This window comes from Chamaea fasciata, unplaced genomic scaffold, assembly GCF_029207755.1.
Source record: "Chamaea fasciata isolate MVZ Bird 193981 ecotype frontalis unplaced genomic scaffold, bChaFas1.0.hap1 SCAF_1, whole genome shotgun sequence".
Lineage (NCBI taxonomy): Eukaryota > Metazoa > Chordata > Aves > Passeriformes > Sylviidae > Chamaea > Chamaea fasciata.
In genome coordinates this window covers 66,378,362-66,397,858 of record NW_027094086.1, presented here as the reverse complement: position 1 = coordinate 66,397,858, position 19,497 = coordinate 66,378,362, and positions in this window count along the sequence as shown.

Below are 19,497 nucleotides of genomic sequence, written 5' to 3'. Positions count from 1 at the left end.
AGGAATATTTTCTCCCTTACCACAGACTGGCCAAGGAGATTTTGGGGTGGTCTCCGAGTGCACTCAGATTTTCTTAAACACATCTTAATCCAATTTCACACACAACGAGACACCTTCACCCATTAAACTTTGCCATGCATTTCTGCACATGAACAAGCTTTAAATAAGCAGCTTCTCAGGTTGATCATTACCTTTCCTACCAGTTCTCCTCTTCCCCATCATGTAATAAGAAATTCTGAGAGTTTTTTTCTTTCAGATGGGCTCAATATCAAGCAGAATAGAGCAGTGGAAAAAGCATACATATTATGACACTTTACAAAGTCCGAAAAATTCCAGTTTGTGGAGGAACTTAACAGAAGTTTATCTGAGTAATATAAATTACAGAGGCTTTCACTAGCAAAATCACTGGAATTAGTTGGTGGTGTATTTGGTTGGGGACTTTTTAATCTTTCAGTATATTCCTGAGAGGGACCTATACCAACTGGGGACATGAGATACAAAGTTGGTAAACATTGTAACAATTAACTTTGCATTTATTTGATTACTTGTGGTGTCTTTTTTCCTGTGGGTACAGAGGAAGCAGCAAAGGAAAAAGGATGGCTCATTTGCTTCTTCTCATTGTCCTTCATATCGTCCTCTCTCTCTGTTGAAGGCTGCTGAGCTGCTGCCCCAGATGCAATAGCAGTGTGGTTCAACAGATCTCATAAACAAAGGGTGTGCACACAGTGTTCTGCAGCAGCAGCATCAGAGCTCCCTGCTCCCGTCTCACCCCACAGGATAGGAATGCATCACTCCTCTAACCTACATTGCTGTTACTGGTCTGGTGGCTTGTCTGCTGCCTTGCTTCCTGTAGGCATTTGAACAACACAGGACTTCTTGAATATTCAGAGAACCACCAAAAAAAAAAAAAAAAAAAAAAAAAAATCCAGGAGCTTACCCAAGCCTAAGCCCCTGCCTCAGGGAAGACCACTAAACATAAACCATTCATGATGGTTTTGCCTCACCTCTTCTTATCAGCCTCCAATGAGGCAGTCACACCTTTTCTAGGCAGCCTAATCTATCACTGAACTCTCTTTGTCGTTATTTTTCTCATCTAAGCCTAAAAAAATCTTTGTGCTACAATGTGGTCCCATTATTTCTTGCAGTGCCCCACACAGACAGAGAGAACAAAGAGTTCCTTCCTCTTATTGTCATTTTCATATTCCAGTCTTCTCCTGATTAAGTTTGGTCTTGAGAGCAAAATCCCTCTGTTTTCCCTTGCCAATTATGCTCTGGATTCTCCACATTTTTCTTTGGCCTCAGAGTCCCAAACAGGACATCATACTAAACAGAAAATGTAACAATGCTAACTGTTATGGTTATATATGCTTTACATATATCCCTCCTGTCTCTGATTCTGCTTCCCAGTTAGTCTCGGTTTGGGAAGACAGGTATCTGCCAGGTAAAAAAAGCTGGAGTTTCCTTTGGAATGGAGAGCGTAAACTCCTTCTCTCGCCCTTTTTTTTTTTTTTTTTTTTTTTTTTTTTTTTTTTTTTTTTCAATTATAAATTTACAATCAGAGGCTCTTAGGGAAAGATTTGGGAAATAGGAATAGCAGTGCTTTACTAGTATGTATTACAAAGCAAACAAACACAAAAAAACCTGAACAACTACAGCATTAAAAACAAAAGAAAACAGTACCAAGAACCTTGAGGGCTTTGTTTCACAAAACTCAGGGCAGTTTGGTTTTGGTGCCCCTGCAGGATCCTCAGAGCACCAAGCTGAAACAGTGGAAAGTCCCGGGCTGGTAGCTGGGATGGCAGGGTGTCCCGGCAGGCAGGGGAAGGATGTCCCGGCAGTGCAGGGGGTGCACGGTCACACTGTAGCAAGAGGAGCAGTGCCCAAGAAGCTGAAGGCGAGGAAGGGCCGGCCCACCTCCCGTGGGTAGCAGGGAAGGCTCAGGATTCTGGCCGAACTGGTGATAGTAGATTCCCCAGGACTGGATCCCTTTGGCCACAGTGAAACTCTTCAAGCCAGCAACAGCTGTTCTCTCTCTTTCCGAACGCCAAAAAAAAAGAAGAGCCCGCAGCTGCCCCAAGCTCTGTCTTTTACCTGCATTATCTCCCCCTTCCCACTTTGTCTACCTCTTTGTTTTGGTTAAGTACTCTCAAGTATCCAACACTTGGTCTCCGTGGTAACTTATGGGGAAAAAAATCTTTAGAGAAAGAAGGAACAAACCTAACCCCCAACACAGTTTCTTAGCTTCTCCCAGCTTGCTGACTATTCTTGGCAGCAGTGAAGTAACAAGTGGAATAGGAACCTTAAGTTAGGACAGAGGGAGACCATTTATCACTTCTGGAACACAGATCATCAAGGTTATGTGCTAAGGGAAACCGAATGTTTTGCCTGTTCTATACCTCCTGATCCACAGCACCATACAGCAGTAGTGCCCAAAGCCATGTCATCTAAAACTAAGGTCTTACAGATAAAAAGAAATAACATCTCACAGATAATAAGGACTAATACCTGAATGGCTTTACAGAACTGTAACACCTCCACTTGCAGTGCCTTCCCTCAGCCAGGCAGAAGGGTTTCCACCATGCCTTTCTTTTCAGTTATGTTTTCAACCTTCATAAAGTAGAACTATAAAATATTCTGAGTTGGAAGGGACCCATGAGGATCATCAGTCCAAGCAGTATCCTGTCTCTGCCCTGGGCAGGCTGGGATACAAACCCCCCTCTTCTTTTTTCTCAGGCCTGCTGACAACAAGCACCTGCTTCCTCCAGCTGAGCCCTTGATGGCTCCAGAGACAAGTGATGAGCCTCAGGCAAAGCACTGGCCAGCCCTCTCAGATACAATTGGAGAGTTAAGGCACTGACTTACTGACCACTCTCCTCCAGGTTTCTGCAAGTCCTGAAAATTAGTAGAAGACCAATTGGACCTAGGGCTAGTTTGGGAATGTTTGTCCACACTCTAGAAGAGTCTGCACTAGGACTTAGATTAATTTGTATGCCATATATTGCTCTCTAGAGCTCATGTTAATTCCCATATATGTGAACTCCAAACCACCTCTCCCATCCATCTCGAAGAACAGCAGAAAAAATACTTAAGTGTAGAAATACTGCACTTCCACTGCAGATCCATTAGGCAAAAGTGAAAGTATATGAATAATTTAATAAGAGATTCAAGGGAAAAAAAAAATACATTTGAAGTGCTTTTCTGTAACCTTAAATACTGCAGAAACAGAAGAGTTCACTGCCATGTACCCAGATTTGGGAGTTACACTAGTTGGCCTGTCCAGACTCCAGTATAATTAGCAACTAGAAACCTCTTCACAGATATCTTCCTAATATTTTCAATTATCTTTTGCCTTCTTTTCAATTTCCTGTCCTTAACTATTGTTGTTCACTATTAAATAGCAGTTATGATTTACTCTGGAAGCAACAGAGTATCCATGCTATCGGTAGATATATATACCTTTATATATTACATATTATTATGCATTACTGCTTCCTCCAAAGGAGTATCTGTTAACCAAGATATGAATTCTTGTGAACAAATGCTGCTGGATTTTGAGGGGGTGTGTGCCCTATATAGAGACATGTATCTGCATGTTTGCATGTGGGTGTTGCTACACAGGCAGATAAATATACACAAAGTATATTGTGTCGCAAAAATGTAAATGGGAATGAGCTAGAAAAATTTATCAAGCAAAGAAGTATCAACTCTATGAAACACAGAGCTGATACTGCTATGAACAAAAAGCATATTGGGCCTTAACTATCACTGGTAACCAGGGATTTAACAGTCTCTGTCAACAGGCCACAAAATGTGTGTGAACTCCTGTCATGTCACTTAGTCCATGACTCCTACATCATATCCCAAGCAAAGGGCACCACATCAGTTTTAACAAAGCTTTCTGATTTCTGTGTGTTTTTAGTGAAATGACTGCAGAGAAAAATCCTTACAAGGTGGAGCTTGGGAGACTCAGCACGAAGCCTGGCTTGCAGTCCATTTTTCCCCGCAGTCAACTAGCTTAAAGCACTTGCACAGAAGCAATTCTTAGTTGTTTCAGCAGCTGTTGCTCTCTAAAATGTTACAGACCTAGAATAAAATGCCGTTTACTGTACACAGAATGAAATTACAAAAAAAGCCCTCTCAGACATTGAGAGAAACCCACTGTGGTGAGGAAAGCATTTTGTTCAAGCAGAACAGGACAACACAAACCTTAATGGCTCTCCCAGTACAGTTCTGATTTTTGGATATAAGGTTTGAAAACTTATCTTCCAGTTTTCAGCTATTCTTAGTTCACTTGTATGACAACAGCATGCACTGGCCTTTATTTTGCCATGGGAGAAGACAAGCTGACATTGTTTAAAACAACATTTAGCTACACTGAAGGCACCTAAAAGCATGAAAATACACAGCCAGACTGAGCTTTAATGGAGCTAAAGTGGATAAGGATTTAAATTTTAAATTATGTTTTAAGTTGAATCCTGTTCCATAAATTACTTACTGCAGGGAAACTTTTTACATGAGAAACCTTTCAAGAGAAGAGGTTTTCAGTAATTGTGAAAGAAAAAAAATGATACCTAGAACACAGTTTAGCAGGGATCCAAACAATAAAAAAGATTACAAACATCAAGAGGAGATTATGCTTAATTTGAACTGTTGTATGATGAATAAGCTTTCAAGATTTGAACCACTCAAAGGCTAATTTGATGTCTTTTTGTCTGATAAAAAAAAGAAAATATGTAGTAAAACACTTAAAAATTCTAAACTGCATAAGCAGAGCTTCCTGCAGATTTGATATAACAGAAAAGAGGTTCATTATGTGTGTTTTGTACCTCTAAATCAACATGCCACTGAGTATTTTAGACAAGTGAAATAAGGAAACAAAACATGGAACAAAGAAATGGTAAATACTAACACACACAAATTTCACCTCTTGTATTCCCATCATTTCCATTACGAAAGTGATGGACATTGTTCTGGTTTTAACACATCTGTATAAATAAATGGAAATAGTGAGCAAAAAAAGAAATTAGTATTGTTATAACTTGGGTCAGGTTTCAGTGATCTTTTCAATTAAGTTTTAGCTAATGTTTCTCAGTAACTGAAAGATTGTTGCTTTTAAGGTCCATTGTAATGCAGTTTTTAAGGTCAGTTCTCCTTCTTTAGAATTAATCCTAATTTTCACCCACTGAAAAATCATCAGGAAGAAAGCCATTTGAAAACACTTAAGTATATTTATTACTCTCATTTCCACCCTGATTATGCAGATAACTGTCTAGAATAAACCAATTCACTGCATATTCTAGCAAGGGGGCTGTTATTGGCAATCCACTTCAATAGAATGACCTACACTGGGCAACCTGCCTGCAAACAGCAGTGAATTTCCATAAAAGCCAAAAGATTGCTGTGGCCACCTTTTCAGCACAAGGACACAGCCCACGAAAGGTATCAGCCTCAGAATGCATAGCCTAAGAGCCAAATCTATGTGCAACATTTGGTCCAGGCTTGGCTTGCCAAACACACGTGTTCATTTCCTTTTATTCCTCAACCACAGTAAGTGCTAACAATGAACACAGAACCACAGAATAGTTTAGGCTGGAAAAGACCTTTAGGACCATTGAGTCCAACTGTTAACCCAGCACTGCCTGGTTTAGTTCTGGTTCTAAACCATGTCACCAAGTGCCCCATCTACACTTCCCTGGGTGACCCGCGCCAAAGCTTGGTAACCCTTTCCATGATGAAATTGTTCCTAGTATCCTAGCTAAACCCTCCTTGGCACAATTTGAGGCTATGTTCTCTTGTCCTATCACTTGTTATATTGGAGAAGAGATTGACCCCCACCTGGCTACAGCCTCCTTTCAGGAGTTGTAGAGAGGGATAAGGTCCCCTCTGGGCCTCCTGATCTCCAGGGTAAACAGCCACAGCTCCCTCAGCCACTCCTCAGCAGACTTGTGCTCTAGACCCTTCACTAAATCCGTTGGCCTTCACTGAAGTACCTCAATGTTTCTCATGTATTGAGGGACGCCAAACTGAACACAGGATTCCAGGTGCAGCCTTATCACTGCTGAGTACTGGCCCATGACCAAGTGCCCTGGTCCAGCTGGCCACATTATTTCTGATACAGACCGGGATACCACTGGCCTTCTTGGCCACCTGGGCACATCCTGGCAGTCCCTTTGGATTGTGAGGGCTCCCTGTCTCTGTCTTCCATCTCAAGAGGGCTGGATACGCAGACAACAATTGTTCTTATTAAAGCTAAGGCAAAGAAGGCATTATGTTCCTCAGCTTTTGTCACTGTTTCCCACCACAACCAATAAAGGACGGAGATTCTCTTTAGACCTCATTTTGTTGCTGATGTGCTTACAGAAAAAAAATTTATTGCCTTTCACGGCAGTAGTCAGATTCATGTTCTAATAGGGCTTCAGCCCTTCTAATTTTTCTCCCTGCATTACTTCACAACATCCTTGTATTCCTCCTGAGTTGCCTGCCCCTTCTTTGAAGAATTATAAACTCTCTTTTTTTTACTGAGTTCCATTCAGAAAGTGCACCCAAGCCAAGTTCTTTTCTGCTGCAAGAAGTGGGCCTTTCTGTCTGGTTGGTTGGCTTGATCTCAGAACCTTCACTGTGTCACAAACAGAGAGAAATTACTTCGACTTGGAAGAAAAAAAGTAATTAGGCAGGTCAGTTCAGAAAACAAAATTATCAAATTCTATTTCAGTGGGATTTGCTGCTTGAAGTAATCATCCCTTCAAGATCTGGTGTGCCCTAATGCATTCAAATGAACACACCAAGGAAGAAAACTTGACATTTCTTTACTAGAATGATTCAAAAGTACTTCAGGCCAGTGACATCTGAAAATCAAGAAAACAAAATTACATATATACCTTGCACCTCTAACATCTGCTATCTTACAGACCAAAGGCTTTTACTAATTAGGCACTAAGCATAATACCTTTATAAACTAGCAGGGTAAACAGCTAAATAATTTATGTTAGCATAAGCCAAATCCTCCCAGTCACTGGCAACGTTACACAAATGAAAGGAGGCAGGAGGGACACTGCTTGAAAACACATTGTGATTCTGGGATTCAGCCTCAAAAAAAAAGGGAAATGAAAAGCCACTTCAAAATTAATCTCACAACAAGTGTTCCTGGCAAAAATTATTTCTACTGTACGTCATGTCAGTAGAGGCAGGGAAAAAGTAAATTAAAATGTACAAATTGTTTGTTCCTGTATGAGGTATGAGAGAATAAAATATTGCACATTTAATACACATTATCTTTTCAGAATTATTGTTATAGAAAGCATTTATCAGATCTCTTTCCAGTCACATCCTGGCTATGAAATGTTTTATGCACAATTACCATATATTTTAAAGCCAGACAGTTAAGTAGGATCTTCAAAATTATAAGTTTGCTATACTTCATGTTGCAGTATTACAAACTGGTGTGTAAGTGCTACAAACAGAAACGTTGTATTCATGATCAGCAGCATTATAAGGTAGCTGAAACACAAAAGCCAGATGGATTCAGAGATTTTGAAGATGGAAAGGGACTGTAACAACATTTAGTCTTAATCATGTGCCATTACATGACAAAAATCAAGGTATTTTAGGGTATTAAACAGTTTGACAACATGATTGAAAGACAATATACATTCCACTACAAATAAAGCAGCAGATACTTGCAGAACTTACTAAATTATAAACAGAAGCTACAACAAACTGAAAGTAAAATAAGACATGGTGTGTGAGTCATCAAGAAAGCCACCTCCTTAAAATAATGGAATCCACTAAAGGTCATCAAAACAAGTGAAGCAGAAAGCAAGGCAAAAGTTGGTAAAAATAAATAAGTAATCCAGAATAAAGAGTGACATTATCCAACTTCAGTACAATCATAATTGCTTTTGTGTGTGAAACAATTCACTCACAAAAGGAAAAATTGAAAAAAAATTTGAAACTAATGGTAACTTCTTTTATGCCTTAATCAGAATGGTGTTTTGGAGCAAAAGATGCAGAAGGAAGGAAAAAATTTTGGGAGTACAATTGCAGAGGCAAAATCTACATTGGCTGCCATTTATTCACAAACATCAGATGCAACCCATGTGTCGTTCTGATGATTTGCTGCCATCTGGAAATGGAGCTTCATCTATGCAACCACTACTTGACTGGTCAAAGACTTCAATTTCCAAACGAATCAATCCATCTCCTTTTATTAGGCCTAATGTTTTTAGTCAATAAAGTTGAAATGTTCAACGTGTTTTTAAAAAAAATTCAGCCAAATAAATTTAGGTATAAGTTAAATTCATCTAGAATAGCATGTCAGTAACAATCCCTAAGCTTTCCACAATGTTCCTACCTAACTCACTTGCTTAAGTGCGTCTTGTGACCACTGTATGATTTCGTTGCCTCCTCATTTTTCAGAGGATCTTGTACATCCCTGCTCAGACACACAGCTTGTTTGGGTGCTAACTTGCTGAACTATTACCTGACTCACATGTGCAATAGGAAACGTAGAAAGAAATGTCTGTAGAGAAAGTAGCCCCAAAGCCCCACAAAGACAAGTAAATAATCCAACGGATTAGCACACTCTTACTTTTTTTTTTTCTTGAAAGCAAAACTCAGATTGTACATTAGCAGTGGGGTTTCAGCACAACACAAAAGAAATAAATAACATGGTGCTTTGAGGACTGTGCTGTATCGGCAAACCAAAGATAATTTTCTCCCCTTGCTGTAGAGTACCGTCCCTTCTAACATGGGTATTTTTAAGGGAATGGATTTGGTTTGCTCTCTGCTGCCAAAGCGGAGTAATTCCAGTGCAACTATTTCTCATTCGTGGTGTTTTGTGGGGGTCAGAATCAGGCTTTTAATGTTTATTAAGCAATGAAAAATGGCATTACTTGTAGACAACACTGTGATATAAATCAGCCCAATTTATGATCTAGAAGCCAGGCTGTTCCAAACCAGAAATTACCTCTGTTCATGGTCACAGCTGTGAGAGTCTTACAAGCACAGCACGTGGCAGTTAAGCCTTTTCTCTAACCCATCCTTACTGGAAGGAAATGGCTTCTTCAGAAACGAGAACTGCATTCAGCTTCTTTTGAGGCAGAAAGAGGGATTCACTCCATCTTACACAGGCAACTAAAAGACATGGAAGCATGAGGTCTTTCCAAACCACACCTTAAAGTCAAAGTAGATAGAAAGGCATCTAAAGAAGGAAAGTAATTTCATCCTGAAACTGCTTTCAGGGACACTTCTCTGGAACTACCAGTTTCTCTCCAGTGACAGTAAATGCAGGCCAGGGTAGGTAGAGGTTTAGTTGCCACACAGTTTTCAGCTATCTAAAAGCAGAAGACATAAATACCACCATAAGTGTCTGAAAGACAGCCATAAAACTTCTGAGAATAATCACTGAACCATGTTACTTTGTAAAGATCAGATAGCGATGGCACCACACAGAAACAAAGAGCCTGAACAGAAGGATTCTTCTTGCAAGTGCTACTACTTCACAGCGTCTCAGAAGATTCCCCTCAAAAGGTTTCCATCAAAAGATTTCCATCTTCCAACTATTTTTTCCAACTCTTCTTCAAGGCCTCCACTATGACGATAACAGCCTGTTGCTCAAAGCAAATTACATTGATTTTATCATGATGAAAGTCAGTTTTTGTAAGGCTGTTTCTTTTAAAATGTTTTTACATAAAAGTGAAAAAAATTTACATAAAGTGCTTCAGAGTCCAGGTAAAGGAGGAAAAATAAGAATACTCAGCTGAAAACATTCAAGCAATGTCTAGTGCTTTAAAATAGAAATTTCAACAGTTAGGAAGACTGCTCTTTAACCTTATCACTAGAATATTTTTTTCTTATTCATTAGAGCACTAAAGTCCAAGTGTGCATTAGTCTCAAAGGGAAGATTTGTAAGGAAATAAAATACTTAACTTGCACTTTGCTATAAAGATTATTTTTCTTTATTTATAATGCCCTCTAATGAGTTTCAAAATACTTCAAGACCAGTAACAGACATAAGGAATGTGCGACATCAGTATTGTATATATAATTCCTTTGAAATATTTATTTTCCTGTTGGTCCTCCACGGCACATTCACGAGTTACACAAGTTCATACCACTTGATCTGCTTAACTGTACACTGTCCTTCCTCTGCCAATGCAACCCACATGAGACTTAAAACAGAGCCAAATCCAAACAAGTTCACTTTGAGAGAAACTAAGCAGGGCATCTAATGCTAATAGGGAATCTTGAGATCAAACCATTTCTAATTTTACCACAACGTTTTAATGGGGTAAAGCAGGCCCCTGACGATGTCTACTGCATTTTCTCTACCTAGAAAATTTTGTCTTCTACCTCTACCATTCCCATTCTTCAGTGAAACAAATTAAGTAACAAGGGTGATTACATAGTATTTCAAGCTCTCATGATGGTTCTTGGGTATTTATAAATCATCCTCCCCATTAGCTTCAGTACTGTGCCTATTTTCTGAGAATCACATTTCACTTCAAGGCTACAGAGGCCTAAAAAATGTAGTTTTAAAGCTTATATATGTTTGTGAATATAATTTTTTTTCATAATCCTCAAGAAACTGGTTAGATTTTTTGATAGACTTGCAGCAAAAAAAAAAAAGTGAGTTGTCTAAAATCACATCACAAATCTGTGACAAAAGTCCCAAAGGCATCTTACCAGTGCTTTAAAAGGAAAACTGCTCCAAGACAGGGAACTCAATCTGAATAGTAGTAAGAAGTTGAAATCCAAGTCAATGATCAACAGAAATAGAAGACTCTACATTGAATATGTTTTAGGAAGAAAAATTTGAAAAAATAATGGTAGCCCTGGGTCTTTTCATCACAACATGCTCTATTGAAAATTTGCGAAACTGCTTTTCCCAGTGCCATACCACACACTGAAGTAGTTTCACAAAAAATGAAGTGTACCCACAACAGCTCTCCTCACAGGCACCTGGATCAATTTATAATTGCCACTTCAAAGAGCATGCATTAGGACACCACAATTATTATGGCTATACCCAGGCAAGAAAAAAAAAAAATTGAAAAAGCTAAAACAAATTAGGCATAATGTTGCTAAGCTGTCCCAACAATAGCAAATGCTTCCTACAGGAATCCATGAGAACTGACTGTATTTCTTAAAAAATTCCCTTTTCATCCTTGTTTTCTTTTCTTTTCCACTGTCTGCAAAAAGAACTTTTAGGAAACAACTTTAAAAATCCCTAAGCAATAGACAGAAGATATTCAACCACTTAATATCTACTGTGCATTTCTACAGTGGTGCAAAAGCATTTTGTCCTATGTTTAAGTAGCTAAACACAGAAATCTGAAAACAGAGTTTCACAGTCCCAGATCTTCCTTTTACTTACATTCCAACAGTGACCAGACAGCACTGCCTATAAAAAATGCCTCCAACAGCCACTACCTTTTGGGAGGTAAAATGAACACTTAAGAGAGCTGGAAAGAGGCACCAAGATCTAAAGAGAAGACCACGGTTTGTGCATCAGTAAGGCATGTCCTTCACAACTGTAAGCGGTCAGCTGGACTTGTATTTGCCACTGGTTACGTGTGCCCTTAAGAAGAATTTTTCCGTCTTGACCTCCTGACCAGGAAACAAAGAAAATTATGTTTCATTATGTGTATTTAATTTCAGAAACTGCATTTTTTTAGCAAAGTGAAAGGGCGGGCCACAAAATACATCCATAAGAGATGGCAGCTTATGTGCTTTTATGTAGGAAAGTTTAGCAACAACAACCATTCATGCTGTAATTTTACAGAGACTGCATAAAAATCTCAAAGTCCTGTCTGCCATAACAAAGAGCAATTCATGTTCAAGAGAGGAGGAATCAACCCTTCCCTTCAAGCAGGGATTATTGCCACTGGTTGATACTGAAGGCAGAATAGGGCACTTCATTAGGTCCTGGCATTCCAATGCAATTGCATAATAGAACCTTAAGGTAGACCCTTTAGAATATTCAAGTCCCATAGATCACATTTAGAGATTGGTTCTTTTACAGCTCACTTGGCAAGTTCTGCTGATCTCTTTGTGATGCAGCAAACTTTCCTGAATACTTAACTGATCCAAAAGCCCTGGAACTCAAACCTGCTACATGCATGTCTTAAAGTTTAAAATGGCTCGTCATTGTAACAATTTTGACAAAAATTACACTGTCGAAACAGCTACTGAAACAAGCCAACATCAGTCCCCCAATACACATTATCCTTTCATAAACAAATAAAAAATCGGGGGGGGGGGGGGGGGGGGAATGGGGGGATGGAGAGGAGTTAAGGACTGGGAAACGAAATTAAATCTTGTACCATTCTTTTGTTGAATGGTCTCTGGAGTGATCAACTGACTAAAGCAAATAAAAGCAATAACCAAACCACCTTTTCCAAAAAAGCAACTTACACAAATGGAGATAGCACTCTCAGCAGATAAAAATTCTTCCTTAATGCAATTACTGGTGTCAAATAAGTTTGCTGAGGGTACGTGCTACTGAACATAACAAGAATGGATTTCCAGCAATTATGCAGCCTGTTTGACTGTAGATGTCAGAGGTATCAAGCTGATAAAAAAGTCAATCAGAATATGGTTCCTCCTAAAACATCAGGAGTATTTTTACTTTTAAATCAATCCCCTTTGAGGCAAGCCCCTTTAAATACCATGACTGGAGCCACATAGACTAAACAGCCAAACTGACCCAAGAGTACAGCAGCCCCACAAGGACCAGCCCTGTTTTACCCCTGATTGAGGCACATGCCCCCAACAAACTAATGCTAGAACTTCAGTTTTCAGGGTCTATGCTCAGAACCTAATTGACTGAAAATTAAAATTTTAATTTTTTGTTCGGTTTGGGTTTTTTTGGTAGAGTTAATTTCTCAACAACATCTACTCTCTTTTTCAGGCAATATTACTGCCAGTTGAGTTTCACTGAAAGCCAGACAGGAAACTTCACTGTGTTCCAGAGGAACCACATGAGGTATTACCCATACCTGTTATAATTTCATGACTGCTAAGGAGAAGGGTGGGAGTGGGCACTTACCTTTGCCTGAGATATTTTACTCTGGAAATTGCCTTTTATTCCATTTGCTATAAAAAGATGAGAATGAGCAGCTCAAAGGTACTAATTTAAGTTTGAAAACCTGCTTTCTCTAGTTTGGCAAATGAACAGACAGTCAGACAGTATGTCTCTTTTCTCACAGAATTCTCCTTTGTTCTGCTTCCCACTTACATTTCAAATACTTTCAGGTTGGATCTATCCATCCCTATCTTTTTTAGGTGCCCACACTGGGCAGAAGTTAAACATCTGAACAACTAACATCCAATGTGCAAGTTTAAGCTGTTTGCCCTCCAGCTCCTTTTACAGAAAATGGAAAGTCTTTGCTAAGAGGAAAAAAAACTCAGAATGTATTCAAGCAACAACATGTTTTTTAAAACAAAGGTTGTCATAATGCAAAAATTACCCAAAAATAAAAGATCGAAGTTACTACTTTGTTCTGATATATAGGAATCAAACATGCTCTCTCTAGAGGCTGGGAAGGAATGTCCACAAATGCAAATTGTGATGTAGGCGTTTGGTGGAAATTTTTCTAAGGGATGAATGTAGAAAATAAAATGTTTAACAGATTGCGGGACTTCATATTAATGCTGAAATAATAAATATTTGCAGCAAAAATACTCCCCCTAGCTATGGAAAGTAAAATAAAACTAAATTTGACTTGTTAGCTGGATTATGACTGAGCAAAGTCAGATAAAAACAAGCTTTGTTGAATGGAATGGTAGATTCACACAGCTCGAACACAGGTCAGGCAGTTAAACAACTGGAAATTATCAGTGAAATTTTCAAGAGCACTTTTGAAGCAGACACGGATTCTTCAGTCATTTGCATCCTCTTATGGCCTGAATATGATGCAGCAACTTTAGCTAGAGACAGGAAAAGCACAAGCCAAAAATTATTTGGTATAATAAAGACAGTAGACAAGCCAGCCTACTGTTTCTTTAGAGTAGGCAGGTTTCTGTGAAATGTGCTTAAGGAATTGCTGCAGGACCCGAATTTACCTAGTATTGGTGAGTTTTCAATCAATATACTCTCTCCAAGGATTCCAAAGCAAACTGTAGAGACTTTTTTTAATGTGTTCTTCTAACATGCCAAAGGAAAGAAAAATTCCAGAGAACTGAAACTGAGTGTGAGGCTGCAGAAAATAACAAAATAAATCACAGAATCACCTCCTAGAACTTGGAAAATCTCTACAAAACCAAACTGCTGATGACTGGAAATAAGAGCAATATAGTTCTTGTGACTCTGTTATGCTGCATTGTTTAGCAAAGACACAGAACCACTGGAAGATGAAGGGAATCCTGAGGGCCAGAGGAACACAGCAGCATTGATAGTGTTAGAGCACCAAGTCGTCCCTTTGGAGCTCAGAGGCAGAGTAACACCTCTGATCAAATTTACCCTTGACTAGCCATAATTAAATTCCCAATCAGAGAGCCGGCTGAGAACAGAAGATGCTGACAAGGAGAAAAACGTTTTGGAAACTTAGACAGAACAGCTATATACATCCATAATCTGAAGGCTGAATCTGATAAAGGGTTTGGGTAAGTCCCTTCTAGTTTGAGGGACTAGAAGCTGCAATCTTCAACTTCTAGTGCCTGGCTCCCAAAAGGGGAATGAGAGCAGGATGCAGTCTGACAATGGGACTTTACAGCAATCTAAAATCACAATCTACACATCCTACCCAGTCTCACAAAATAATTAATGAACCTGTGACTGCAGTCACATAAAAATTCATTCCCAACACCAGATCATTAGATTTCCAAACAAAGCAGGAAGGCAATGCTACTACCCGCACATCATTATCACTAATTGCACAGACAGAAAGGAGAAAGCAAAAACCAACCAGGACAGAAAGTCAGGAAGCAGAAAACTTGACCACTCTCTAAGCCAAGGGTGACTCCAGCACAGGAAGCATCATCACCAGCCAAGGCTGGTGTAGGCAGTCCTGTGCAACCTGAGTGCAGCAGGCTGATCCAGATGTCAGCCTCCACTGGCAGCCCCAGGTATGGTGAGGGAGCAAACCAGGTGCAAGGTCTGTCCAGGGGTACAGACAAAGGCAAAAAGTGAAGCAGAGACAGGTACTCCTCAAGGCAAGAGCAGAAGCCTTCAAGGCAGCCGCCTTCATCCCATGCTTCCTCCTCCTCCATTTTTCCTGCATGTGGCCCAAGGGCAGTAACCTGCAGCTCCTCAGGGCAGCCAGGGCCAGGCCTCAGCACCCCATGGCACAGGCTGCCACTGCTCCCCTGCCCACAGAACCCACAGGATGCCAGGAATGGCCAAACCATCATGTCCAGCAAGATAAAGGATCCACAGGGGTTGGAGAAGAGTGGCCAGGCACACCCCAGGTGCAGGGCTCCACGGAGCAAATCTACTCTGCTGCAGCAGCTGGACAGCCTGGAGGAGAAGGAGCCCCAGCAGCAGGAGGCAGAGGAGCAGCTTGCCTCCCTGACATGGTCTTGGTGGCTCAGTGACCAACTCAGGCAGCTGAGTGCCAGGGACAGGATGGCATGGCATGGGACAGGACAGGTTGCACAGGAAAGCATTCAGGTGGATTTGAAATGTCTGCAGAGAGGGAGACTCTATGACATCACGGGGCAGTCCCTTCCAGAGCTCTGCCACCCTCAGTGTAGAGAAGCCCTTCCTCAAGACTTGAAGAATTCCTACAGAAATCCCCCTCTCTCTTTTCTCATTTGCCAGGTGAACTAATTTCCCAGCCTTGGGCAGCCAGAGCTGGCAGGCCTGGAGGGGCTGGAGGCCATCCCAAGCATGCAGAAGGTACTGGAGTGGCTTGAAGCCCATGTCCCAGTAAGCCAGGGACCTTGGCAGAGGAGGAGGACTGGAAACACAGTATTGACAAAGGCCTGTCCCAAAGAGCTGCTCAAGGAAAGTGGAAAGACAACCTAAAATCTCCGGGGCCCTTGGAGGTGTGGGAAGAAAAGCTGGTTTGGATGGAGCTCTGAGCAAGCTGGTCTAGTGAAAGGTGTCTCTGCCCATGCGAAGGGGCTCAGAATTAGACGATCTTTAAAGTCCCTTCCAACCCAAACTCTTTTATGGTTCTATGATCTACAATAAAATTTCCACTCCTCTAATTTATTTTTCTATTTCAAGGAGATGTCCAAGTTTCATAAAATTACTTCCTTTTCAGAAATAACTTCCTTGGATTGGTAATTTTTTTATTCTAAAATTTTTCTGGTTTTCTCATCTTTTTTTCCTTTTGGATTTTTGTTTGTTTGTTTTTTTGGTTATTTTCTTTTTTAAAAACCCACTTTTATCAAGGGATCTATGTATAGATCATCTCTATGTATATGTATATGATAGATGAAACCAATTTTTGGAAAGAAAAGTAGCGTCCCAAAAGAAAACTGAAGACATAATGGAATCTGATGGCTGATCTGTATGCACATGCTCCCAAAAAGAAACACACAAACTGTGATCAATAAAACATCATCCCTCTAAAACACATAATTTAAGTCCTGAGAAAATTCTACTGAATATTTCCATTAAAAATGGAAAAAAGTTTTCTTAATGGGCTTTAGTGAAGGGAGATTCATTTAGAAATCACTTTCTGGCTTTTGAATTAAGATTGGAGCTGTCACATTCCACAGAGGTTTTATATTTTAGTCTTAAAACTTTTCAGCAATACATTTTATGCCAAGTTTCTCCAGGCCTCCTTACCTCCCTTCCTTTAATGCATTTTAGTGCTTTTCTCTGTTGGTTCTGTTCTTGTACTATTGCTGGTCCCCAGACCTTTTGTGTACCAGTGATGGTGAAGTTACTTGCTTCCACCACTAATTTTTATATATGAAGAATATCCACAGAATCACCCCTTTCTCTGAATGTTCCACAAGCAGACATGTTTTGCACAGGTACAATCAAAACTAGAGTTAGAGATTTCACAAATCAAGTTTAAATCCACTCATGTAACTTCCAACATATTGATTCTTTTACTGGGGTCAGAAACTATAAAAAGGGCCCTCCTGGAAAAGAACTATGTCAGCAAAATGCATGTATATTCATATTTTTTCCTCTGTTAAATGTTCAAAAACTTGCCTGAAAGATGGACTGCACAGTATTATTAAGCTAATGTATTCCAATAAAACAAATTAATCAAGACTGGTTTTCAAGCAGGCAGACGACATAAATAATGAAAATAGGGGTTTAAAACTGGAGAGCAACACCTAAGCCTGGTCAGCACCATCATCCACAAGCATTGATCATTTTTCCTAAAGAATTGCAGCCCATGGAAAGACCAGTGTTGGAGCCGGGGACCAGTACGAGGAGGGACCATCATACAAATTGAGCACAACTCCCTACCTCTCATGCTCCCTGCACCTTTCAGGGATGAGGGGAGAGGAGTCAGAAACACGTGATAGAAATTGAGTCTGTGGGGGAAAAAAAAAAAAAAAGGAGGAGGTGTTGGTTTAATATTTTGTTTTTGTTTTTCACTACTTATATCTGTTTCAATGACAATTAATTTTCCCCAACTTGAGTCTGTTTTGCCTCCAACTGTAATTGGTAAGCAGTTTCCTTGTCTTTATTTTGACCCATTAACTTTCTCATCCTATCTTTTCCCCCGACTTGCTGAGGATGGGGCAGTGAGAGAGCAGATGGATAGATATTTAGCTGCCAGCCAATGCTAGCTCACCATGACAGTGAAATTCAGCTGCCTTCTTATCTCCTAATGTTTTCCGAATTTACCAGACCTCTTTCCTACATACTACAGTTTATGCAAAGAGCTGAAAGGAGCTAGCTTACACAAAATGATGAGCAAAAGGATGACTCCTTAGGGAAACGGAAAACTAAGTAAAATAAATTTCAACTAATTGAAATAATTATGTAATAACATCTAAAGTATTAATTAGAATGAAATTAGGCAACAGGATTAAGAGCTGTGAGCAGTCTCCTCAAACTGAAGTCCCAAATCCTCTCCTGCAAATGAGATATAGCTATATATTGAGAAAAAAAGAAAAGAACATTGAGCAAGGATCTTCTTTGGAGAAGTGAGAGAAAGGTGTCACAGTGGGCTACCTTTAATGATTTCCTTCTTAAAGCAGGATGCCCGCAAATAGGAGACCCGAGGTCAATGTTTAACTGAGCCTGACAGGACTCAAATTTATATTTTTTATATTCCTCCTCAAGACCCACCTTACATGCTTGCTAAGTATGGCTAAATGGGGGAACCTTTCTGGGTGCTCTGGCTCAGAGTGCAGAGGAGAGGGTGATAATCAGCCCCTTAAGTCTTGCTGGTGGTCATGAGTTCTGCTTCCTCTTTCTGTAAAGTCACTGAAGCAAACAAAAGCATAATCCAAGTCACAGAGAAGGCCTTAATCACTGCAGTAATGCCCTTCCTTGTGGTCTCTCTCTTTTAATCAAAGAAATATTCAATTTTCATACTAGCCCTGTTTACCGGAAGGCAGCCTGACTCAGGCTAGGAACACAGCTGCCACTCACCACTTCCTCTACTCTTGTAGGTGAGTAACAAAAGGTAAAACTCCTTCAGGCTGAGAAAGGAATTTATCCTGGTCACACATTCTCTCAATATGTGTTCTAGCCAATTAGGCTGTAATACAAAAGATGTGTAGCTGAACCATCACATCACTTTTGCAGTTTTGGAAAGGATCTGTTTCTCATGAAAGATTCTCTATAAGCAAGCATTAACTGAAATCTGTTTGGTGTGATTTAACTCCTGAAAGCTGAAATAATGACTGCCTCCTTTCTGAACCTTTATCAGAGTCAGGGGGCTTTGGTGGTAAGACAACTAGCTTGGGGAGAGCAAAGTTCAAAACCAAATCTAGGTCCCCAAAACTGTTACATCAGTGGAGAGCTACCTGTAGAAAAAGATGCTTAAACTTCTAGCTCTGATGGGCTGTATTTTTGAAAGGAATTTGCCCTTATGATCTGTGCTTCTTCAGCACTGAACTGGATGATCCTGCTCAGTTTTCAAGCTGAAAAAACACAGCTTCACCTCCTTGCCTAGTTTATCAACCAACTCACTTGCCATTTTATCCAAGCATAGTGATTGCTTATCAGTTTCCTTTTCCGTCATGGACTAACTTTTCTGCAAGGCAGTTTGACTTCCAAAGTTCTTTTTAAAAATGCATAGTTCATTCTGAAATTAAATTACACCACAAGAGCATTGATGATGAGCAGTACGCACATCTGTATGTAAAAAATCCCAGGGTTAAATGAACAGCTCTTTTCATATGCAAAGGAAAGAATGAGCAATGGAAACTTGGAAGGTCCAAATAATGAATCAGATACTTCACTGGCAAGCCAGGCCCCAGCCTTTCCCTCAACATCTGGAAGTTGCTGCTAAGGCCAGAAGGAGCAGTTATTTAAAAGACTTCTCTTCTAATGCTATCTCATTGACCAGGCTTGAAAGAGTCAAACTGCAGGTGGCCCTGTCCCTTGACACTGAATAAGCCCAAACTTTT